Source organism: Taudactylus pleione, unplaced genomic scaffold (assembly GCF_031769625.1).
Source record: "Taudactylus pleione unplaced genomic scaffold, aTauple2 ptg000016l, whole genome shotgun sequence".
NCBI classification, from domain to species: domain Eukaryota; kingdom Metazoa; phylum Chordata; class Amphibia; order Anura; family Myobatrachidae; genus Taudactylus; species Taudactylus pleione.
In genome coordinates this window covers 54,490,309-54,517,781 of record NW_028284418.1, presented here as the reverse complement: position 1 = coordinate 54,517,781, position 27,473 = coordinate 54,490,309, and the positions used below count along the sequence as shown (strand labels likewise).

The following is a 27,473-nucleotide window of genomic DNA, read 5'->3' as shown; positions in this document are numbered from 1 at the left end:
TTAACGATAGAAGAGGAGTACGGCTGCCTCAGTTATCTCTTTGGATGAACTCCATCCTACATGTTTTCCGTACCCATCCCAGTCAAATGCTGCAAAGTCTCCACACTGCCTGGGGTTTCCCTCTGGGATGTAGCCACCTCCACCGACGCAATGCTACAAAAAATGGAAAGTAAATATACAGACAAGTAATTACTCGAATTTTGATAATCAGCCCCTTAGACATTCTATAGCCTTGTATCCCTGCCTTCTCTCCCTGATAGTAGAGCATCTCCCAATTTTCGCTGAGTTCTTCCAGACAAATAGATTGTAGACTAGGCTCCAACAGATGTGACCTCATACACTGAGTGTCTATATAATGTGAGACACCCTGAGCGGCTGAGCCACTGCAAGAGGTTTAGCTTGTTATTTTCTTTCAATTTTGTATCTTTCTTGCATCACAGATGCAGCAAAACACCATTTAAAGTGTCCTAGAGATGTTGGGCTGCAAATTTAACCACACAAGAATTAGTTTTAAACTAGGGGTGAGCGGATTCGGTTCTACTCGGTTCCGTTCGGATTAAAAAAACGAATCTTATTGGCTATCCAAAACTCGTGACAGCTGATACCCAATAAGATTCGGTTTTTTAATCCGAACGGAACCGAGTAGAACCGAATCCACTCACCCCTAGTTTAAACACGTACAAAGTTGCAGATAAAGCACAATGGAACGTGGTGTGAGATAAAGATGCAGCTATTGCATCGTAGCGCTTCGTATACTGATTCAGACTCAATCACACACAAATGTACAAATGTCCTACATCAAATTGATCAGTGCAAGCTAGCAAAGTAGTTTTGTCTCATTCAGTTGTTTTATATATGTGATTAAGATGCACAGTTTGAGTGAGAAAGACGTACGGCATGGCTCATTCGGAACTGGCACGCCGAGAGGGGGCTATTTGGCATGACTGAAGCCACAGTGTATGAGGACACATCTGTAGGTCCCACTCCCAATTCGCCAGTGTAGTGGGCGATACGGTGGCTCAATGACACAACCATAGTAACACACTACCTACCCGTCCCCCCTTGCACCATCAGGAGTATAAATTCAAATAGTCTTCAAGTATGGGTATATTCCTACTGCAAGTGTATTGATTTGTACCTATACTACTTACTGGAGTACTGATACTTACATGTTCTACATTGCAGCCCGTCACCTTCACACCTGGGCACAGAGCCAGAGCTGCTCTTTCTGCGTTTATAGCTCGGAATTGGACAGCCAGGAGAGAACTCTTCTACATAGAAAGAAAGATGTATTATGGTGCGTACACTCGGGACGATTTTTGGAATGATTTGTCATTAACGGCAAATCGTTCACAAAATCGTTCAGTTTCTGAGGCATAGCGATGAACGAAAACTACAAATGCGCGCTCCGGTTTGTAGTTTTCGTTCAATGGCCGAACTTCCTGTCCAACCTGACGATATTGTCAGGTTGGACATGTTCGGCTATGAGGGAGGGAGCCCGGCACTGAACAAAATCGTTCTTGATTTCGTTCAGTGTTATGTGCTCAGTGTCGATAATGACACTGAGCACAAACTGCCGGGGACACACAGGACGATGTTCGTTCAGGGCGCATCGTCCCGTGTGTACACACATTTAGTATGCAGGTCACCTTAATATGGCTATCATTCCCAGCTTACTGTACAATTAAAATGATCATACTTGATCCCTGTGGTGAGTAGTACGATGCTGTCTTCTCAGCGCTTCCAAAGTCATACACAACAGGAACAGCTGGTCCATTGTGTGCCAGACAGGGTCCAACATTGTACACCACAGGATATTTCTGTGGGAGAATCAACAATCACGTGTTCATGAGGTACAAACACCATGTAGTATATACAGATTCTCTGGTAGGTAACTACAAACTGATACCAGATGTCAGTACTAATTATGTAAAAAAATAATTAAATGGTGCTAAACTTGTATAGATTCAATCACATGTACCAGGGGTTTTGCCCAAAAAACTTTACTTTGTTCAAAACATATGCAGCTTGATCACAGCTTGTATCATTATGTAATATCGGGAAGTAGTTGAAATCCCAGATGTTGAGATACCGGTGCTCAGAATACCGAAACCAGTCAGAATCCCAGCGCTGGCATCCTGACTGTCGGAATTCTGATGGTATATACAGGGGTTAGGGAGATCGTTAGGGGTTAGGGTTACGGCACTAGGGGGAGGGTATGGGTAGGGTTAGGATACTTACTGATAGGTGTCATATCCTAACACTGTCCCGTACCCAACGCTGTACTATCCTATACTATTGCTTGCTGCTGTTTACATTATACAACATATCAGGATATAAGAACCCAGACATAACATTTATTAGAGCACTTACTTTTTACAACTTGAAAAGATTACCACCCTCATGAGAAAAGAAGCCGTTACTTGTGCGGTATCTCAGGAGAGATGAATTCCTCCACTGGGACAAGGGTGTCTTGTTGGGAACATGCCATATGCCCAAATCTTTGGTAACAATATCATAATACCCAGGATTCTAGATGCATTTAGGAAATAACAGATCATTGTATAAACTACATTATTCAGAGATTTTAGCTTGTCATCTGTTTTGTGACACACAAATGTACTGTAGACTGCAATAATTTGAAAATAGAAAGTGAAAGCTTAGAATTCATTATCTTCAGGAAATGGAATTATTATTATGGAATTTAGAGAAGATCTAATGAATGTTTTTATGGCTATGATAATAGTCTGCAATACTTTGCCTTGTAGAGTCTAAAATCAGTTATAATGGTAGGTTGTCTTTAGTTACATAACTAGCTTCCATAAAATGTCAAACTTATAAAGTCCATGCTCGGAATGGAACCCTTTAACAACATAAGACTGATTTATATTTATCATAATATAATCAACTCATTACATAAGACTTGCGGTGAATGACGTGGCATCACAATTTTTCATACATTTCATAATTTCATCAAACCTAATAGCAAATATGTATTGGTGTAAATGCATCTGATGTACGCCTGACATAAACATGGCACATCTACTAGTGGATTTACTCCTGCACTTTGCAAAAGCATGAGCCCCTGTTTTTTTTTTTAATTCCCTATTGTGCATTTTGTGAAATTTATTATCTATTAGTAAATTCTCAGCAGCTTGTCTGCACATTGAGCTAAAACATTATATACACTTATACTTGATGAAAAGGTTACTATGTAACAATATTGCAGTATAAAAATTAGAGGTATACAGGCTCGGTTTTCAGAAAACTGAGCTCACCCGTACTTCCCAGATCCAAGTGAATCCAAGCGGTGTTCCTGCCTTGCTCGGATTCCAAATCGAGGCAAAACGTCATCGGAGTCGGATTCTCATTCATTTTGGATTCTATATAAATCCCTCCTGCGGTGATTCGGGCACCATTTCACAGTAAATCCAGTCTAGGCTGACGTGTCCAGTGTCTTCTGTGCTGCTGTGTTCATTCTCTCCACCTCCAGTGGCTGCTGTTGTGTCTACTCCAGTCCCTGTGTCCAGTGGCTGCTGCTATATTCATCCACTCCCTATGTCCAGTATCTGCTGTGCTGCTGTGTCCATCCTCTCCTCCTCCAGTGGCTGATGCTGTGCTGTGTCCATTCCTGTCCCTGTGTCCAGAGGCTGCTGCTGTGTCCAATGGCTGCTGCGTCCAGCCTCTACACCTCCAGTGGCTGCTCCTGTGCTGGATCCAATCCAGTCCCCTTAGTGTTAAACACGGGCTGTAGTGATAATATTTTCCAAAATAATCGCTTATTATTTTTATAGTGCAGGAATTATTATTATAAAAACCAATGAATAAGTAAAAAAAAAAATTATTTATACAACCTGTGTGCGCTGTCCACAGTGCGTTTTTATTCATGTGTATATATAAGCGCTGTGAATGTATGCAGTGTCAACTGAGCTGCGCATTTAAAAAAGTGGAAAAAAATATATAATTTCTATTGTTTGCACTACGTCTGTGCTGTCCCGTAGCGTATTTTGTTCACGTACATATAATTTCTGTGATTGCACGCAGTGTCAACTGAGCATAAAACAAATTGAAAATAATTAATTTATTCTATTTGTACTACGTCTGTGCACTGTCCCCCAGATGCATTTTGTTCATGTACATATAAGCATTGTGAATGCACACAGTGTCAACTGAGATGCGCATTTAAAACATTTTTAAATAAGTAATTTCTTCTATTATTGTTTGTACTAAGTCTGTTTGCTATCCTCCAGTGTGTTTTTTTCACGTACCTATAACCGACTGCACACAGTGTCAGCTGAGTTGCGCATTTAAAAAAGTGGTAAAAAAATTATATCTACCGTTGTTTGTACTACGTCTGTGCGCTGTCCCCAGTGCCTTTTCTTCACGTATATATAATTGATGTGACTGCACGCAGTATCAACTGAGCTGTCCATTTAACAAAGTAGAAAATAAATATTTTTATCTATTTTTGTTTGTAGATGTACTACTTCTGTGTATTCTTTGATAACTCAATAATATGGTTAATGATAATTTGTGAGAATGGCAAAAGCAGCAAACAAATGCTAGCGCTGCACCTGCTGCCACCAGTCATCATGATGAACCTAATACTAGATCCAAGCACCTGCAATCTCCACCACCAACACCTTCATCATCAATATCCTCAATCATGATTGGAACTAGTCCTGTGTCCAAATTTATAAGGCTCAGTGAATCCTCCCCTATCTAGGATTTCTTAGAAGAATCCTTGAGCGCTAGGCCAGCTGCTGCTGCTAGAGGTGGATCTTCATTCCAGAAAGAGACCAAGAAGACTACTACTAGTAGTAGTTTAATAAAAAATATCTGTAAAACAATCCTTTGATAGAGGAAGTATGACAGCTGTCACTCAGTTGCACAGTGGATCACAGACGCCAAAACAGCTATGGTGATATTAGATCTGTGTCCAATATCCACCATTAATGCAGTGGGTTTTAGACAGTTAATTGAGGTCCTGTGACCCCACTACCAAATCTCATCTAGATTCCACTTCAGTAGAAAAGCAATTCCATGTCTGTACATGGACGTTAACAAAAATTAATTAGTGCCCTCCAAAATGACATTGTACCCACTGTACACTTAATCACAGATATGTGGAAAAGGGCAAACTTAAGATTACATGACTGTGACAGCCGACTGGGTGGGTGTATTGCCTCCTTCAGCAGCACCAATAGCAGCAGCAGTAGCTAACAAATGCCAGCTCATTCAGAGGCAGGCTAATCTGTGTATCTCTGGCTTCACTAAGGGGCATACCAGTGTTAACCTCTTAGAAAAACTCAGGGAAGTCATTGCAAAATGGCTTAACCCACTTTGGACTCTCCATGGGATTTGTGATTTCTGACAATGCCATGAATATTGTGAAAGCCTTACAGCTGGGTGATTTCGAACACATATAAGCGCTGTTCCTTTACGCATTATGGCCCTCATTCAGAGCCGTACGCTCTGAGCAGAGCGCACGCTCTGAATGAGGGCCGCCCTCCATGAAAATGGAGCGTCCTCCTGAACGCTCGTATAGCTGTGGGTCACCACCCACAGGCTATACGAGCGTGCAGTTTGATGGGCGCGATGGTCTTGACCATCGCGACCATCGAAACTGCGAGCCGGAGCCTGCGGTTGAGGTTTTCAACCACAAGCTCCGGAGTGATTTTGGCTCTATCAGAGCCAAAATCACTCCCACTGACATCACTAGTGATGTCAGTGGGCCGGCTTCTGACGGGAGGCGTTCCCGTGGGAACACTCCCGTCAGGGAGGCACGCCTACCAAAGGGGGCGTGCTGTCAATCAACATCGACAGCACGCCCCCTTTGATCAGACACAACGAGCGAAGGACTTCGCTCGTCGCGTCTGGCGCATGCGCACGACGGAGCTCCCTCCGTCGTGCGCATGCTCAGTCCAGAACATCGACCCACTTGCGAGCGGACAGCCGCTCGCGAGTGGGTCTGAATCAGGCCCAATGAGCTGAGTCTGTTGCAGTTGGTGGTCATTTTTGTTTGTCTTTTATCAAAATCAAATTTTGATTGTGTGTATTATCCCTCATACTCAGAATCTCTGGTGCTCATAAATGTAAGCACTGTGGGCCTCATTCAGAGGCGGTCGGAGGATGCAAGCGGTCGCTCAGAAACTTGGCGGCCACTTGCATCCTGACCGCCCGCCTCTGTTGCGGTCGTTAGGCTGTGGGTTAACACCCACAGCTCTAACGACCGCTCCGGCGATGGTCAGAGACCATCGCGACCATCGGGGCTTACGACGAGACCCTAGGGTAGGGTCTCCCTTGTCGTAAGCCCCGGAGAGCTTCTGGCTCTGTCAGAGCCGGAAGCTCTCCACTGACATCACTAGTGATGTCAGTGGGGCCGCCCCCAAACGGTAGGCGTTCCCATGGCGCCGTCGTGCGCATGCTCTGTGGGGGGCCATCGATCCAGTCTGAGCGCATCGGCGCTAACGACCGCGTCTGAATGACCCCCTGTGTCTCCACACTCCACACAGTGTGAGCTGAGTGTGCTGCAGTCAGTGGCCATTTTGTTTTGTCTTTTATCAAAATCTAAATTTTATTGTGTGTATTATCCCCCATACTCAGACTCTCTGGTGCTCATAAATGTAAGTGCTGTTTCTTCACACTCCGCACAGTGGGCCTGATTCAGAATTGGGAATAGAGAGAGAGAGATAGCACAAACCATGTTGCAATGCAAGGGGTGTAAATACATCATTTTTAATTTTTCTTGTACTGTAAATACTGGCTGCTTTTACATGTAGCCCACAAATACTGCACATGTCAGTTTGGACACGTCCCTCCCAAATCTAAATCTCTCTTCACATTTTAAATCTGCCCCACCTGCAGTGCAGCATGGTCTCACCAAGATGATCAGTTGAGAGAGAGATCTCTATTCCCAACTCTGAATCAGGCCCTATGTGAGCTGAGCGTGCTGCAGTCTGTCTTTTATCAGAAACAAACTGTTATATGTTTTACCCAATTGGGTGGGGGGTGGGGTAGTATGGCCAGCAGGTCAATCTCCTCTTTTTTTCTATACGATAGGCTGATTTGGAGTTAGCTGCTCTGCAGTGCAACTATTAAGATTCTTGGCTTCTCTCTCAACCCTTGTAAAGAAATCCTTGGCTACTGACAATATAATCTTTCATGGCCTTAAATCTTACTTTCTTAATCAATCATTAATTAATCAATAATCAATCGATTACTTTATACAAGGACGCCTGTTGTCAGTTGCAATATACCCTCAGCTGGACGTTGATGTGGGGTTGACCGGTGATGACCATGATTTCCTATATTAGTGGTGACATAGTGCGCACACACAGTGCAGGGAGGCACGTGTGATCGGCACTGACAAGCCGCTCCTAAGTGCACTTTCAGATGAACTCCTATGTGGTATTGATCGGTAACTGTTGCTAAATCCTACACTTAGAGCCATACAGCTCTTACATACTGTGCAGGAATGCACATATATGATTAGCGCTCACACAACAGTATAAATGAGATGTATATAAATCAGTGCACTCTATGAAGCTGTCCATTGCTGCCAGTACTTAATAATTTCAAAAGGGCCCCTGGAACAGAAAGCATTTTGGACTGCATCTGAGCCATTGTTAGAACCCTTGGAAGTAACTTGCAACCAGTATTAATCTTTGGTTAAACAATTGCAATTTATTATTGAATACATTGTAAATCCAGGTCTGTTATTAGCTTCTATTTTAACAGTAGAGCTAGCTGCAGGAGTTGATACAATATATTATACAGCTGCATTTTTATACTACAATATTGTTACAGAGTAACTTTTCAACAAGTATAAGTGTTTTATATTGTTTTAGTTTAAGATCAACTAAACATTTATTTGTGTTAATTTCCGTGGTATTGATTTGTGCATGCTAATAAATTAGATTTTTTTAAAATTTATGAATATATCAAGTCTATTACACAAGCGCAGAATTGTGAATTTATTATCTATACTTAGATCTGGAGTGACAATGGTGTAAATTTATTCTGCTCTGTGGTATAATAGGAGGAAAGTCCCAAAAGAACAAAAAATGACAAGGGGAATTATGCACAGAATGCTTAAAACTAGATTCTGCCAGAGAAATGTGCAAATTATCACAAACAAAGAATGAGGAAACAGTCAATGGAACAGTTCCAAATACATGTATGTTGTCGTTCTCTATGTCCGACATTATTAGAGTTTGCTACTGGCATATACTTTGTCCAATGTTATTGTCATTATTGTTATATGCTTAATTTGATTTGCATGTGATTATCCTGGAAGTCATACACCAGTGTTGGCTAACCTTGACACTCCAGCTGTTGTGGAACTATATATCCCAGCATGCCCTGCCACAGTTTTAGCATGCCCTAATAGCAAAACTGTAGCAGTGCATGCTGGGTTATGTAGTTCCATAACAGCTGGAGTGTCAAGGTTAGCCAACACTATCATACACCGTCCTTCACTGTCTGTTTGTCAGGCTGATTAGTAATACAATTGTGATGTGTTGTGTGCTGTATACCTTGTAATCATCACTGGTAGCTCCATCAGATAGCCCAAATGTGGCGTAGTTTGCCCAATTCCCATCACCTTCTGGATAGTTAATGTTACTTCCCTGCTGGGAGGACCAGCGATCTCCCACTGTACATTTGCCATTCATATTGTTCTCATGGACACTGGCCACTAAGGTCCAACCTCCGCCATTGGTTGTCATGTCACAGAAGGTCTGATAGGCTACTCCATCTTCAGTGTTCAGCATGTATATTCCATCTAAACAGGAGTGCAACTGGGTCATATATACTCACATGAATGTCACAGTGCATATGCATGTGTACTGTACTGCAGTGGCGGCTCCTACCCTCTTAGATGAGGGGGCTGCCACCGCTGAAAGCAAGAAGGTGCAATCACACACCCACTTCTCCTGGCCGGGTCCCGGCAACTGCACAATCGTTCTGTCAGGTGCCGGGACCGGCGCAGGGAGCCACGCATGTGCATATCAACGTCTTCCAAAGGGCTGCATTGTCTGCAGCCCCTAGGAACCGAATAGGGCTGGTGGAAAGGCAGAGTAGCGGCTTCCTCCTGAAAGCTGCTCTCTGCTAATAGCAACTTGGACTGGCAGTCCCAGGGGGAGCAGACACCTCCCCCTAAGACTGCCTGTTGTATATGTGACTGGCAGGTAGCACTTCCAATAGGAAGTCACAGACTGCACTGACTACACTGAGGTGGTGGATTTTACTGGGGGGCTGCAGCCCCTAGGCAAAATCTGCCACTGCTGTACTGTAGATGTATATTTAAAATTTAAGAATAAAATTAGGCATTCACCATTAAGACCACGGCCTCTGGTGCCAGTGTCATGCTGATAATCAATGACAAAAATCAGACTGCACTCTGGGAATGTATTCAGCTTAATAGCAGCACTTTGAGACCTATTAAATCTTTAAGCTTTGAAAAAGAGAAAACAAACATTTGAAACATTGCTTCTGAATACAATACCTTAGATCTAGATATAGGTATATGCCATGCCACAACACAGCTGACTTACATTTGCATTTATTGAAAATGCATGTGCTTACTTTATTGAAACTTTTATACATATCACTACTATTGATGATATAGCTATATCTCACCCTGTGCATTCTTATGTGATCTCTTGATTTCCTTACAAGTCCTGTACCTATAGTCCGAATCTCCGCCATTGGGGTACTCAGGATTTGATGGGTAGCTGTCTTTATTGTCCTCATTCCAGCATGCCAGAAGATTCAGAATGTTTTGCTTCTTTTCTGATATAGACTCTATAGGATGAAAATCTGAATTATAGTGAAATCGGTTTTACAGGGTATAGAGAATAAACAATTTTCAATCCAGTGGCCGACTCTGCTGGATCCTCTACTTTCAAGTTTGAAAATATATGAGACAACAGTAAACAATAATAATTGGACATTTATGATGCTGTATGGCAGGGTGGGGAACCTCCTGCCCGGGGGCCTTATAAGGCCCTTGGAATCATTTGGTCTGGCCATGTAAGCTTTTTTCTGCTAGCCTAATTTGGCTAGCAGGGTGCCTAGAATGTCACACTGCAACCAGAATCTATGCAGCAGTGCCACCTGGAGCATCCTTAGGACGCTTCAGACGGTCACACCACTGCCCTTACAGCTCCGCGGAGCATCCTGAGGATGCTCCGGGCATTGCTGTAATCACCGATGATTGTGACCATGCCCCATGTGACGTCACGCGGAGGGGGCATGGCCTGAACCAGGACCGCAAATAATGTTATATATATCAAAATGACCCTTAGCAGAAAAAAGGTTCCCCTGATGTACGGCTAGAGTAAAATGCATTTTGTATTAAATAGGGATGTGTGCCGACTCCCATGTTTTGGTTTTGGATCTGTATCTCCTTCAAGGTTTTGGATTTGGTTTTACAAAACCACCCTTGCGTGTTTTGGTTTTGGATCTGTATTTTTTTTTTACATTCTAAAAACAGCTAAAACCACATAATTTGGGCCTGTTTTTGTTCCTATAGTAGTATTATTATAATAATTATTATTAGTATTATTAATCATTTCAGGCATTTTTAACAACCTCACAGCTCAAAATATTGTTTTCACTATTTTTCACCAATATAGGCCAAAGGCTGCAGCAAACAGCGGCACAAGCACACAGAAATAAAGGACATCTGTGAAACATAGCCACACAGCAGTGGCAGATAGGATGGCAGTTTAATAAACTATAAAAATGTCAGTCGGCAATGCCCCAAATGGTGCAAAATGTAAAGAAAAGAGGTGCAAGATTGAGTTGTCCTTGGGCCCACCCACACACTCTTATGTGGGATATTAAAAAGGACATGCACAGTTTAACAAACCAAGCACTTTAGCGACAAGGACTTCAGCGACTGACATTTTTGTGGCTGAAGTCCTTGGTTTCTTTGGGCCCCCACAAAACATTTTTTGGAAGAACTACCTCCAATTATTAAGGAGAAGGTCGATGATGAGGGTGTTGGTGGTGGAGATTTCATGTGCTGGTCCAAACTGCTGGTAGCTGATACTGGACTGCTTGTTTTTAATTTACAAATTATCATTTTGTTAAATAAATTGCATGAACTTGCTGCAAATGACGTAACAGAGAGGAGGTGCCTAGATGGTTAAAGTCCCTACCTCTACTAACTTTGGATTCACAAAACGTACAGATGCCTTTACAACTGTTGTCAGGATTTGGGTTAAAATAATTTCACACCCAAGATGTGGCATTTCTGGTCTTATGCCCAGGCATGACAATGGCTTTTTTATTATCATGAACAAGAACTGCTGCCACTGGTGGCTGATTTACTCAAATAACATCCTCATTAGCATCAGATAGAACACAAATTTCCCCCTCATCCTCCTTTTGCACTTCCTCCACACTATCATTCTCAACTAATACTAGCACAACCATCATGGCATCAGTGATCCACTGTGCAACCAGGTGATAGCTGTTATAATTACTTCCTCTATCAAAGGATTGTTTAATAGTTGATAGTTAAAATTACTACTAGTAGAAGGCTTCTTGGTCCCTTTCTGGGATGAAGATCCACCCCAGCAACAGCAGTGGGCCTAGCACTTAAGGATTCATCTGAGGAATACAGGATAAGGGAGGAGTCACCCAGCCTTATTGTCATGACCAGGGTTTCTCAGCATGGTGGTTGACGAGTAATACCTGTGAGGTCACTGTGGAGGGGGGTGTCTGGCGGTGGTGCTGGTGCTTGGCGAGGGGCATTGGCTGCACATGGTTCTGTGCGGGCACATTGTCACTCTGCCTGGAGAGGCCTGGCGGTGCTTCCGTTCCACTCAGCATGGGCTCCGCCATCTTGCCTCCGGCCATGTGATTCAGTTGTCCAATCCTGGTGGGTCATGTGCTCTCTCCAGCCAGTCATGGCGCGGCACTTGGTATTTAGGAAGGTCCAGAGCCTTCCTTCTTTGCCAGTGCAACGTGTTTCTCAGCACCAGCTGAGAGAGTTCCTGAGCTCGTTACCTGCCTCCTTGGAAAGGATACCTAGCCTGTTATCCTGCCTGCTCCAACTGCTGGACTTTCCCTGCACCCTCCATTTACCTTCCCCCTGCCTGAGTACCCGAGTCTGCTGTCACCCTGCACCTTGCCTCAACTTACACTCTGCTGGACTCACTTCAGCCTGCAAATTCACTTCAGCCTGCATTTCATTTCAGCCTCACCACACCTGCATACTGGACTGTTCCTGCCTGTCACTATCTGGACATTCTCCCATTTGCTTCACTACAGTTCTCAAGTGCACTTCAGTGCTATACCTGGACTATTTATTTTGCCATATCCATGTCTACTAAGTCACTCATTAAAAGTTCCACATTTTCATTTAAATCTGCTTCTGTGTCTGCTCCTGTCACCACCCTGGGTCCACAACAAAACCAGAACCTCACAGTTTGCACTGGCCCCATGGATCTGGCCAAGGACCAGAAGTCAGGAGTGGATTTATTCTGGTGTATTGCTGGCCGCTTAGAAAACCTGGAAGCTATGCAGCACCAAATGGCTCAGTTTCTACAGGAGATGTCTAAAAGACAAGATAATCTGCAAACCTCGTTATCCACCCCCAAGTTATCAGCAACTACACTTATTCCTGTTCCTGGTAATACAGGGAACAGGGTATCTCCCCATTTACATCTTCCTAGCAAATTTGGCGGTGATCCTAAGCTCTATCGTGGCTTCCTGAATCAGTGTGATATACACTTCACTCTACAGTCTGATAACTTTCCCACTGCAAGAACTAAAGTGGCATACATTGTGTCTTTGTTGTGCGGCTCTGCTTTGGATTGGACCTCCCCATTCTGGCAGCATTCAGATACACTGCTGGATAGCTATGCAGGCTTTGTGTCATTATTCAGGAGGATTTTTGATGAACCTGGATGCACTGTGTCAGCATTGTCCAGTATCATGACCCTGAGACAAGGAATCCGTCCTGTCAGCCAATATGCCGTACAGTTTAAAATTTTGGCATCAGAGCTCAAGTGGAATGAGGAAGCCCTTACCTCAGACTTTTGGCATGGAGGACCAACTAAAGGATGACTTGGTCACCCATGAGCTTCCCACTAATTTAAACAACATGGTCTCACTCTGTAACAAGATTGACCTGCGCTTCAAGGAGCGTCAGGCTGAAAAGCACAGAACTGACTGGCAAAGGACATTTACTCCTCCCTTACCTATCCATCCACCCCCTACCCCTATGGAAGAAGAGCCTATGCAGGTGAACCAAACCAATCTCTCTAAAGAGGAACGTCAGAAAAGGATACTAAAAAACCTCTGCCTATACTGTGGAGATTTGGGTCACCTGGTGGCCTCCTGTTCCCATAAATCGGGAAACGCCCATTCCTAACTGACCCTGGGGACATCAAGTTAAGAGTTATGAGCCCGTCCCCAAATACTAAAGATTTCAAAATTACCTTAGCTATAGATCTCAAGCCTAAACCTGTCTTCGCTACTGCTCTAGATTCTGAGCGGCTGGAAATTTCATGACTTCCAGCTTAGTTGATAAGCTACAGATCCCTTGTTCATCTCTCAATCACGCAATTTCCCTGACCTCTGTAGATGGATGGCCTTTAGCTAATGGAGTGGTCACCAAAGAAACTCAACCAGTATTAGTCCGTATTGGAGCCTTAACTCTGAGTCTTTAAAGTTCTTTGTGATACCTGAGGCTTCTCAAAAAATTATTTTAGGATTACCCTGGTTATGCCAGCATAATCCTAGGATAGACTGGTGTTCAATGCAAATTCTTTCATAGAGGTGTTCGACAGGGTTAAGGGGTCCATCATATTCTCAAAGTAAGATCTGAGAGGGGCCTATAATCTCATCTGTATTCGCGCTGGTGATGAATGGAAGACCGCCTTTAATACCAGAGTAATACCAGAGATGGACATTTTGAATACCTTTTGATGCCCTTTGGATTATGCAATGCCCCTGCTGTATTTCAGGGCTTTGTTAATGAAATTTTCCGGGACTTATATGTCTCGGTTGTTGTCTATCTGGACAATATACTGATTTTTTTCCGTCTTCTGTAGTGGAACATCATGAACATGTGAAGGAAGTATTATGCCGTCTGAGGAGGAATCACCTTTACTGCAAATTGGAGAAATGTGTCTTTGGTGTGCCCAGTGTGCCATTCCTTGGTTACGTCATCTCTGGCTCCAGTCTAGAAATAGACCCCAAGAAGGTATAGGCGATTTTGGATTGGTCATGACCTCAAACATTGAAAGCCATCCAGACACTGCTTGGGTTCACCAACTACTAGATGCTTTATCAAGGGATTTTCATCATTATTGGCTCCCATTACAGCCCTGACCAGCAAAGGCGCTAATCCTGCCCTATGGTCACCTGAGGCAGAAACAGCCTTCCAGCTCCTAAAACAAGCCTTTATTTTGGCTCCAGTCCTGCGACAACCAGATCTGGATAGGCCTTTTCTTTTGGAAGTGGATGCATCATCAGAAGCTGTGGGAGCAGTCCTATCCCAGCATTATGGGAACAATTGAGTTCATCCCTGTGTGTTTTTCTCCAAAAAGTTTTCTCCTGCCGAAAAAAATTATGTTATAGGTGAACAAGATCTCTTGGCAGTGAAATTGGCATTAAAAGAATGGAGATACCTGCTGGAAAGAGCGAAGTTTCCCTTCACTGTCTTCACTGACCATAGGAACCTCCTCTTCCTCAAGAATATCCAGTGTGTGAGCCCTCGTCTGGCCCAATGGGCATTTTTCACTCGGTTCCAGTTCACTGACCTTCCGGTCAGGAGCCCTTAATCAAAAAAGCAGATGCTCTGTCCAGATCCCTCCTCTGTGATGACAATTCAGAGACCCAACGTAATGCCCCTGTCTTGGAGTCAAGAGTTTTCACAAAGGAAAAGAGAGAGAGGGAATGAAATGTCCAAAATTGGTGCACTAACTCAAAAATATTATTATTAAAACATAACTTTTATTGATATATATCAAATAAAATATATACCTGAATTACATCAGGAAAAGCAGCGAAAATTATTTAAAATACAAGTAAGTAGTGTCAAAAGATAAGAAATAAGTGATTAATAAATTGTTCCAATAGGAACATAAATAACGGCGCCTCTACACTGTCATATAATTTCGCTACAGAGCTTTTTCAAGGTCAAGGTTTGACCTTGAAAAAGCTCTATAGCGAAACGCTGCGTCGGTTTCACGGCGTCTCTACTACTCATTTACATGTTGTTATAATCATTTTCTGAGCAAATCCATGATAATCTATGTACATACCAGTGTGAATTAGAGTGCTGAACTACACAGTAGTTAGAGACTATATTGCTTGAACAGCATAAGTCTGCTGACTTTCATTACTATAGATGAATCATTTAATTTGCATATTTCCCAGGAAGCACTTTCATGAATGAATGAGGATTATGTGATTAAATACATCTGAAATAAAGATTTAATATAATTTCACTACCTGAATCACACTTACCAATGTATGGGGATATCTCAAGGAGGAACTAAATGTCATATGAAGTGAATTATATTAGTGACCTTAATTACACTAGCATTGTCTGAGAGTCACCCCCTCATGGTTAAATAACAACTGGTTGTACATAAAATCAGAAACCTATGGTTTTATCTGTATTAGAAAATACACTGTCAGCCAATCTTAGGATGATGTTGATCATGCATTAGATGAATGTGCTGATGAGGATATTTATATTGCTTGTTGGTGTGCAACACACTGAATGATATTAGAACTCAGTGGTGATCCAGCTGTAGTCAATATTGCTCAGCTGTAACCAGGATTTTTGACTGAAGTGATACTATATAGAAATGTGGGGACACTATATATACATATAGATTAATCACTATCAGTGTATACACGAAATTATATGACAGTGTAGAGGCGCCGTTATTTATGTTCCTATTGGAACAATTTATTAATCACTTATTTCTTATCTTTTGACACTACTTACTTGTATTTTAAATAATTTTCGCTGCTTTTCCTGTTGTAATTCAGGTATATATTTTATTTGATATATAACAATAAAAGTTATGTTTTAATAATATTTTTGAGTTAGTGCACCAATTTTGGACATTTCATTCCCTCTCTCTCTTTTCCTTTGTGGCTATTGAATCTGTATGTCCATGGTAGCACCCCCTTGATCATACGATTATTTAAAGGGGTTATTATTGTCTTAGAACTGAGAAGGCATATCTTGTGCGACTAACAAACCATAAGTCAAGAGTTTTCACCACCATACAGTTACAGCCTCCTACTGGGAAGACTTTTGTGGCCCCGGAGTTAAGGAAGCAGCTCCTCACCTGGGCTCATTCCTCTCGCTTTGCAGGCCACTCAGGTACTCGAAAGACTCAAATTTTTAAAGAGAGGCTATTGATGGCCATCCATGAAGGCGGACATATTGGAGTTAATTTCTTCATGTAACTCTTGTGCTCAGCATAAATCTTCACATCAAGCTCCAGCTGGCGAGTTGTTGCCATTACCTATTCCATCATGGACGCATCTCTCCATGGACTTTGTAATGGATCTACTGAACTCTCAGGGTTACACTACCGTCTGGGTCGTAGTAGACCGATTTTCTAAAATGGTCCATTATATACCACTAAAAAACTGCCTACGGCTCCTGACTTGGCTCACCTGTTCATTCAACACATATTCTGTCTCCATGGTCTTCCTGCTGAAATAGTCTCTGACCATGGTGTTCAATTTTCAGCCAGATTTTGGAGAGCCTTATGTTCTGTTCTTCAAGTAAAATAAAATTTTTCCACAGCTTATCACCCACAAAGCAATGGATCTACTGAGAGGGTTAATCAAGACCTTGAGACCTTCCTGAGGATTTTTATGTCATCTTCCCAAGACAATTGGTCTGAATTGCTGCCATGGGCTGAATTTGCACATAACGGCTCCTACCACTCTTCTACAAACCAAACTCCATTCCAAGTTGTCTAAGGTCTTCATCCTCGGGTTCCTGAATTTCAAAGCCAGTCTGTGTTTGATGTACCAGCCGTAGAGGACACTGTACGGAAATTTGCTTCTATTTGGACTCAAGTATGTGCTGACTTGGAGAAAGTGTCCTCACCACTACAAACATCAGGCAGATTTAAGGCGTAGGAAGGTGTCATGCATGCAAGTTGGACCAATGCCCGAGACATCCATGCTCCCTCACTCATCAAGAAGTTCCATGCTGCCCATCCGGAGAAGCCTGGTGAGTGTCCTGAGGTCACCCATAAGGGGGGTACTGTCACGACCAGGGTTTCTCGGCATGGTGGTCGATGGGTAATACCTGTGAAGTCACTGTGGCGGAGGGTGTCTGGCGTTGGTGCCGGTGCTTGGCAAGGGGCATTGGCTGCACGTGGTTCTGTGCGGGCACATTGTCACTCTGCCTGGTGAGGCCTGGGGGTGCTTCTGTTCTGCTTGGTACGGGTGCCGCCATCTTTCCTCCAGCCATGTGATTCAGTTGTCCAATCCTGGCGGGTCATGTGCTCTCTCCAGCCGGTCATGGTGTGGCACTTGGTATTCAGGAAGGTCCAGAGTCTGCCTTCTTTGCCAGTGCAATGTATTTCTCAGCAGCAGCTGAGAGAGAGTTCCTGAGCTCATTACCTGCCTCCTTGGAAATGCTACATAGCCTGTTACCTTGACTGCTCCAACCGCTGGACTTTCCCTGCACCCTCAATTTACCTTCCCCCTGCCTGAGTACCCGAGTCTGCTGTCCCCCTGCACCTTGCCTCCACTTACACTCTGCTGGACTCACTTCAGCCTGCAAATTCACTTCTGCCTGCATTTCATTTCAGCCTCACAACACCTGCATACTGGAGTGTTCCTGCCTGTCACTATCTGGACATTCTCCCATTTGCTTCACTACAGTTCTCAAGTACACTTAAGTGCTATACCTGGACTATTTCTTTTGCCATATCCATGTCTACTAAGTCACTCATTAAAAGTTCCACATTTTCATTTAAATCTGCTTCTGTGTCTGCTCCTGTCACCACCCAAGGTCCACAACAAAACCAGAACTTCACACTTATCCAGTTATCCTGGATGCAGAACTACCTCCGATCATTAGTGAGGATATTGATGATAAAGGTGTTGGCGGTGAAGATTGCAGGTGCAGGGATCTAGCTGAGGAAAGGGAACTAACTGATGCTGGACTGCCAGTTGTTATAATTTTAGCACCAGTTTCTGATTTTCCCAATAATATTCCATGAACTTGCTGCAAATAACATAACAGGGAGGAGGTTTCTAGATGGTTATGGTCCCTACCTCTACTTACTCTGGCTTTACAATGGGTACAGATGGTTTGACAATTGTTGTCTGGTTTTAGGTAGAAATAATTCCACACATAAGTGGATTTTTTTGTCTTATGCCCAGGCATGACAATGGGCTTTTCCTTATCATGGGCAACAACTGTTTCTTCCACTGGTGCCTGATTTACACAAATAACATAGTCATCAACATCCTTATTAGCATCAGCTACACAAATATCCTCTTCATCCTGGTGTACTTCCACAGAAGCATCCTCGATTTCTATATCAGCATGTTCACTTGTGCTGCTCATCCCCAAATTTGCAGAGGACGCACAAGTGGTGGAAGGAGGCTCCTCTTTGAATACAGGTTTGAAAAGGTCAGGCCCACACATGGCACCCATCGACACACTTAGACTTTCCTCAGGGATTTGTGACATTTCTGAGCACACCGTTGGTTCCTGTGCCTTAATTTTTTTAATTTTTTTTAAACTTCTACAGGGAGAAGGGCTTACATCATCATAAGAGGCAGAACCACTCATAAATAAAGGCCAAGGCCTTAGCCTCTCCTTGCCACTTCGTGTGGTGAAAGGCATATTGCCAATTTTATGTCTTTCTGCAGCCAACATTCCTTTTGATGTTTTTTTCTTTACCACTGTAAAAGATTGCTACTTTGATTTTAGATGCCCTGACTTAAGCCCTGTATGCCCTTGGACATTGGCTTTAGTAGATGATGTAGATGAACTATTATCATCATTACTGGTAGCACTGGCAGCAGCTCCAGCACTAGTATGTGGTTCCTGCTCTCCACTCAACTGATTGCTTTCCATATCAACAAACACAAACAAAGTTGGGTACAGCACACATGTCAATTTGTACCAATTTTAATTATGACACTGCGGTATCAATGACCTACAGTGTCACAATATTTTTTATGAATAATACACTGCAGTTCCACTTACAATGTCACAATATTTTTTATGAATAATACACTGCAGTTCCACTTACAGTGTCACAATATTTTTTATGAATAATACACTGCAGTTCCACTTACAGTGTCACAATATTTTTTATGAATAATACACTGCTCTACCACTTACAGTGTCAAAATATGTTTTATGAATAATACACTGCCATTCCACTTACAGTGTCTCAATATTTTTTATGAATAAAACATTGCACTACCACTTAGTGTCACAATATTTTTATTAATAATACACTATGCTTCTACTTACAGTGTCACAATATTTTTATGAATACACTGTGCTACCACTTACCCTGTCACAATATTTTTTTATATATAATATGTGCTACCATTTACAGTGTCACAATATTTTTTATGAATAATCGACTGCGCTGCCACTTACAGTGTCACAATATTTTTTCATTAATATACACTGCGCTAGCACTTACAGTGTCACTATATTTTGTAGGAATACACTGCGCTACCACTTACAGTGTCACAATATTTTTTATTAATACACTGCGCTACCACTTACAGTGTCATCATATTTTTTCTGAATAATACACTGTTGTTCCACTTAGTGTCACAATATTTTTTATGAATATTACACTGCTTTTCCACTTACAGTGTCATAATACTTGTTGAATATTATGCTGCTCTACCACTTAGTGTCACAATATTTTTATGAATATTACACTGCGGTTCCACCTACAGTGTCACAATATTTTTTATGAATATTACACTGCGCTACCACTTACAGTGTCACAATACTTGATTGGTATTACTGACCAACAGTGTCACAATACTTGTATGAATAATATTACACTGTGGTATAACTCACAATACTTTACAAATTATACACTGCAGTATGATGAACCTACAGCGTCACTCACAATATGGCCAGCAGCATCACAGTACTTTGGATACACGGGGGTATGGCATACAGTGTCACAGTGAGGGGTACAGCACAAAAAATATTTGTAACTTTTTTATTTTAGTTACTTTTTTTTTTACATCCCTTGGATGGACAGCATACTGGATGGACAGCACAAACGTGGACAGCACACCCCTTGATGGATAGCACAGCACACACCTGATTTAACAATGCTAAATAGCACAGCATACCCCATGCCTGGATTGGACAACAGCCCAGCACAGCACACCCCTGTATTGGACAACACAGCTCCCCTTGGATGGAGCACAGCCTGACAGCCCAGAACTCAGCAAGCAAATGGTGCCGATCACTGCTGGGAGGGACTTGTATACAATCCAAAGCCCGCGAGAATCTGACAGCGGGATGATGACATTTTGCCTCGTTTTGGGATGGGAGTCAGACAGGAAAACCTGAGCCAGACTCAGATCGTGAAGTTCAGGTGGGTCCGGTTATCTGAGAACCAGACTCGCTCATCACTATTAAAAAGCAAGGATTGATAGCTCCGTATTGTGCAATACAAGCTGTACAAGAACTTGCTCAAAATTCAACCCCAATCTTAGCAGTTCTACACTATTGTATGTAAGATTATGAATCCAGGATCAGAAACAATAGGGCAGAGGATACATTTCTTGTCAGTAATATTTAGTCACATGCAGTTTTAATGTAATAGTTGGGGTAAGCATGACGATACATCTCTCTCTCCAGCTTGTAATTTAATTTGTTTTGTGCCCAATATATAAATGCTGCTCTTACTTGCGGAGTATATGACTTATAAAGCTGCGTCTATTTAAGACAATACATTTCTAATAATGCATAGTAATGATTATGTTGAATTTTGAAATGTACCCATTTTACATTGCGTGTAGAGAATGGGCAAATGGGGAATACTATGGGGCATACTTGCCTACTTTTGGTTTTTAACAGGGCTGCACGGGAAACCCGGGAGTACTACTAGGGTGTGCGGGGCAGCGGCAGTCTCATTTCAAAATAGGGAGACTCCCTCTGAAATCGGGAGAGTAGGTAACTCTGCTATGGGGCTAGCTAGTCAGTTTAATTAGTATTTCAGTACTTGGAACTAAGGGCCTGATTCTGAGTTGAACGCTATTCCGATGTTCACGCATTTCAGCGATTATCAGTGGTTTGCGCATGTGTCATAGCAGCATTGCGCAAGCACTACAAATTAATTGCTATCACCATAGCTGTAGGGATTCACTTGGAATTGACAGGAAGAGACCATTTTGTGGGTGGTTACAGGGAATTCTGGCCAAACGCGGGTGTGTTGGGCCATTTCCTGGGCATGTACTAGCCAGCGTCTGCAATCGCGCACGCAGAGACCAAAGCTCCAGTGTCTCAATTACCGCAGCCATTCTGAGTGACCATCGACTCACTGGAGGAGTCGATGTTTTGAGTATCTGCGTAAAATGCTGCATTTGTGTACGCAGTTGCGGGCAGCTACGTGGACTCCGGTGGGTGTCTGAATACAAAATCTGCTGGCTGATGCATTAGGATCCCTTGAAAAAGTCCCATTGGATGAAATGCGTTGGAAAAGCTGCACTCTTGCCTTGAATGAGCCATTAAGATAAGCAATTTCTAACTTCTGGTCATTTTATAGCAAAAAAAATTATTTTATTTTTTTGTGCCTATTCTTCATTTCAATATTTTATTAATATCAACTTTTTTAATTAATATCAACTTAGCAAAAATAACCCCATCAAGCTGAGGATGAATGGGAATCATTTAAAGATAATACTGTGTATTAGGAAACAGCAGAAAGTTCATTCTATCCTAAAAACTTATAAATGTTTTCCTTCTTTAATTGTCAAACACAATAATCAGTACATTATTATTATTATTATTATTATTAATAATAATATTCATTCTTTTTCAGAAAAAGCAAATAATAGCAATGTTCATATGTGTATTCTCTGCTAAGATAGCTGTATTTTGAAATACTGAACAATTTTTCCTGTATTCATTTGGTAGAGTAAGTATTATTTGGGCACAGTTCATTTGGGTACAGTTGGTTTGGGCTATTTGCTCCATACACCAATTTGTTACCCTAAATTTTAGCATAGGTCCCTAAATTTTATCTCTAGTACCTGATGCCTTTTACATTAAATTATTGTCCAAATGAATGTAGCCTCAACAAATTATCCATTGTCAAAGTGAAGGAAACACATCTCTCCAAATGAACTAAAGCCCTGACTAATCTGGGCTTAAAATTACCTCAAATATCTTAGTCCAAATTGAGTATTCAGGTAGTAATAGAGATCCGAATGAGAGATACATCTTACCAGTTTAGACGTCCTTGCAGCACTGGAGGAATCTGATCAGAATGGTGAGATGTCCTCTTTTATATGCTCTAGCTCAAAACCCTAAATCTGTCCAGTGACATTTTTGCGTAAACATTTATTGTTTTATAGATTACTGAGTAAGCAAAACAATTATTTTATAAAAAACTCATCCTATCTTACAAGTTATATTTGTCCAGGAACTATAAATAAAATATATATTTGCCTAAATATTAATGATGCAACAAATATACTGTATAAAATCTCCCGAATGCCTTAGTGATACATCAAACTTTTTTTTTTTTTTTTAAATGTACTTGTCCATAGACCTCTGGCAAACAGTACAGTATGTTTGCTGTACAAGTACACTCCTTAAAAACAAGTTTAATAAAGTAACATTTTATAGTAAGGCTTAATTGCTTTTTATTGTAGGTGTAATATTTTATTGAACTTTGCATTGTAGGACAGACAGGTCTGATATCTCACTGTGCTAACTTACTAAGGAATTTGGATAGATTTAGGCTAGAGGGGTCATCATGAGGTTCAATAGGATAATTCTGAACCACAAATATATAATATATTGTAATTTCATTTTGATTAATCATTTAAACACTCAATGCAGAGATAAAGCAGAAATTAGTAACATTGGCCCTCATTCAGAGGCGCTTGCAAGAAGCGAGCGCTCGTTCTGAATGAGGGCGGCCGCTTGTAATTTTAAGTGCGGCCTCCCGGTCGCTAGCTAGGCTGTTGGTTACCACCCACAGCTTAGCAACCGACCAGGTTGATGGTCGCGATGGTCAAGACCATCGCGACCATTGGGGCTTACGACGAGACCCTAAGGTTGGGTCTCGGCAACCGCAAGCTCCAGGGAGCTTCCTGCTCTGATCGAGCAGGAATCTCCCCACTGCCATCACTGCTGATGTCAGTGCGGCCGCCCACAAAATGGCGTTTGTGAAACCACCCCCGAACAACATCGACAGCCGCCCCTTTTGTAGAGAGCTCCAGAGCAAGAGAATTTCTCTCGCTTCGGGGCTTGCGCACACACAGTGTGGCCGCTGTGCATGCGCAGGGCATAAACATCGACCCAGTTGCAAGCACTCAGCGCTTGCGACCGGGTCTGAATGAGGACCAACAATTTTAATGAACAAACTTGAACCCAGGCTTATCTGCAGGAAATCCGTTACTTATGAGAATGCCATCTTTTAAAATAAATGAAGCAGGAGGGGCATGGCTTAGCGGCCATAGTGGACTACAGCACAGCTTTAGTGCTCCATCCTTCCTTGAGGAACACAGCTTTTTGTGCAGCCTGGGGGCTCTCATCTGCTGCGGGCAGGCATCAGAAGACTCCATCTACCCGTCAGTAGCTCTAACAACCATGACGGAGTAATGTGCTTCTCTCTGGCACCCCGCACCGCAGAGGCCTTACCAGGATTCTGAAGCCATGGCCTAGATTTTCGGGAATGCCAACAACCTTTCTGCCCATCTTGAGAAATGGCATCCTACTGGGGAACACTCTCTTGGCTTCTTCCATCCTAGGCCTGCATGCATTCTGCTGCTCTGTGCCTCTGGACAGTGACACTGACAGAAGAGTGTGGTGGCCATCTTGAGCTCGCTGTGTGATTCCTGCCTAATTGTTTGTGCTGCCTAACCTATACTGCTCTGCTTCGCACACTGAGCTAACAGACAGGAGCTCACCTGCAGTACTACCTACTCTCTGTGGAGCTTAAAGACACCTCTAGTGCACTTGGAATGACAGACACCACCTTCTATTGCTTGTGGACATCTGGGTCTCTGACCTGTGAGAAAGCTTTCTTTCTCCTGTTGGCAGTATCCTAGGAAGAAGGGCATCATAGTGTGTCCCCTCCCCTGGCTATGCACACCATCATGCTGCCATTACAGATGCCACTTGATTCGCTCAAATATTATCTGTCTTCACCACGGTTTTAGAGGCATTTTTCTACACTCTGTCTGTGGTAGACATGTACCCTGAGATTATATTACGGTATTACTACCTCTGGTGCCCTGGTACACTAAATAATACCCAGCTGCCTTAAACTACATGTGGTGAATCACTCCATGCTGACGCCTCCTGTGTGATGTTCTCTACACTACCCATGTGACAGTCTCTTTTGTAAAGCTACCTACATTGTCAGTTACTCTATCTGATCTGCACCTCCTCCGTTTTTGGGAATATGGCCAGTGGTTGCTAATGATTATGGCTCCCAAAAGCAATCCATATTAACTTCATTGGTCCCACCCATTTGTTTTCAACTACAAAGTTCCTCAGACACAGGCAAGTCTCCTTCTGCTCCTCCTGCATGCTCATCAGAGGTCTTCCCTGCCACATCTTCTCTGACTCAGGACCTCATTCAGAGCCGGTCGCACAGAGCATGCGGTCGGTCTGAATGAGGGGAGGACGTCTTGAATTTTCAAGACGTCCTCCTTTGCGGTGGTAAAGCTGTGGGTTAACACCCACAGCCTTACGACCCCCTAAGGTGATGGTCGCGATGGTCAAGACCATCATGACCATCGGGGCTTATGACGAGACCCTAGGGTAGGGTCTCCCTTGTCGTAAGCCCCGGAGAGCTTTCGGCTCTGTCTGAGCCGGAAGCTCTCCACTGACATCACTAGTGATGTCAGTGGGGCCGCCCCCAAACGGTAGGCGTTCCCATGGGAACGCCCCCATTTGGCCTGCCACCCCCCTGGCCCACCTTCCAAACGGGGCGAGCTGTCATTCAACATCAACAGCTCGCCCCCTTTGGATCGAGACCCGCTATGACCGGCGCTGTCGGTCGTAGTGGGTCTCATGCATGCGCACGCTGGCACCGGCGCCGTCATGCGCATGCTCTGTGGGGTCCATAGACCCAGTCCGAGTGCATCGGCACTAATGACCGGGTCTGAATGACCCCCTCAGTCTCTTCCCCACCATCACTTGGTTCCATAGTTATAGATGCCCCTCTTATTGCTTGGATGATGCAACAAATGTTTCAATCATTCTGGACGGAACTCATAGCTGATCTGCATTCTGCACTGCAGGATATTAAGCGAGATCTGAACAGCCTGGGGGACATTACCTACCACCTTAAAACCAAAATGCAGGAACTTGCAGCTTCCCATAATGACCTTATCACAGCACGAGTCTACTTACTTCGGGATAAATTTGCTGATCTGGAGGATAACTCAAGTTGCAACAACGTCTAAATTAGGAGGATCCCTAAACAGTGTCTAATTCTGAACTTCAAGAGTTTGTATTGTGTATATTTAGAAAGCTTCTGTCATCTTTTGATAAAAAAAGACCTCCTAATAGATCGGATCCACCACTTCCCCAAGCCCCACAATTCACCAACTTCAGTGCATAGAAACACCCTTCTTCGAATCCATGTAAGAGAAGTGATCCTCCAGGCTGACTGGGCTGGATCAGAGTCTAACATTCTTGGAAATTTGCATGCGTTGCCAGATTTTTCGATGGCCACTGTCACTAAGAAGCGCTCCTATCATCCTGTAACAACATCCTTGTGAGCAAATTATATCCTTTATCGCTGGGGATTCCCTATTACACTCCTCATATGAAAAGATGCTCCACCTACGATGTACTCTCTTGAAGCAGGTTCCAAACTTCTGGAGGAATGGAACATTCAGGTGAATTTGAATATCAACATGTTTCGGCCTCTAATTGTGTTGATATATGGAGTCCCCTAGTGTACTACCTCCATAATGCTCCATAACTGAAGCATCTGTACTTTTACCAAGATGGCCACTGCTAGGCAATCTCCGCATGCACAACACATCTTGAATCACTGTGTTTGAGCGCCACAGTACTACATAAACATGTAGTACTTAACTACAGTAAGTGGCGAACCTGTTGTATCTCACTGCACCACCTTCAAACATGACCAGATGGTCCACTGTATGCTCCACTCCATCTCCGCTGCATGTGTATACATAACTGTGAGTCCGGCTGTACAACACTGGTTCACTGCAATAAGCCTAAGCTCCTGGTTAAGTTTATACTGCTGGTGTGTCTACTACAATAATACTTTCCATTGGTAATGCCTACTATTTAACAGCTGTATATACCGCAAAATAGTACACACATATCAACAAACTGTCCCAGGTTGGGTGAGCTCATGACATTGTTGCCGTTTCTAGAGAAACGTACATTACTATTAATCCCTTTTCAGTTTTGACTAATTTCATTGGGCCCTGGTTGGCCCCATTCGAACTGTAGGTTTTTGGGATAATTTGTCACTAATATTATTATAGCAAGTAAATAATGGTTATTTTTCTATGTCTAATGTTATTTTTTTACTATTATCTCTTTTACAGCTGCAATATTGTGTTATACCTTTCAGACTCTTACAGTTAGTCCTGTTATTCATGCATGTAACACCTCTATATTTGCTTTGATAGGTTTACAATAGTTTTCTTTTTTACATTTATATGTTGCATTTGTGTCGCATAGGTAAGGATGGCTCTAACCCACCAACATGTTATCTATTTTACTACATTCTGTTCCCTGTGGCAAATACTTCTGCTTGATATACGAGGCCAGTTTGGTTTCTTTACCCTGATACTTTAATTTTTCCCTTAATGCCCTTTTTTATTTTTCCTCCGTTCAAGCCCTGATACTACCTTTTTCATTTAGCTTGCAACTGTTGACATATGGGGTCTGACACCTCATCCCTGCCTGAGTTGTGGTGGGGGACATGGTGACTCGGGTAGAGGCTCCACTCTTGCCACTGCCAATCCTGCAGCAGCAGAAACAGCTGTGGACAGTGAGGTGGAGGAAAAGGCTGCACCCAGAAGGATTAAAGAAGTGCCTGCAGCAGGAAGATGAGGAAGCACTGAGGCACAGGGAGTTTGTGAAAGATCCTCCAACCAAAATGAACCCCTGGATCAAGGTGAGTGGTGGCCATGATGTCAATGGGCAGCATATGTCAGGTAAGTGCACCAACAGAGCCATTGAGTGGTTGGGGTAGAGATGGGCTGGATTGGGGTGTAATTAGGGATGTAAT

At 42.9% G+C, this 27,473-nt stretch overlaps 1 pseudogene; it reads right to left on the bottom strand.

Annotated features, from left to right (window-relative positions):
- LOC148542061 (intelectin-1-like) lies at nucleotides 1-27,166 on the bottom strand (annotated as a pseudogene).
- Between the last annotated feature and the right edge of the window lie 307 nt (nucleotides 27,167-27,473).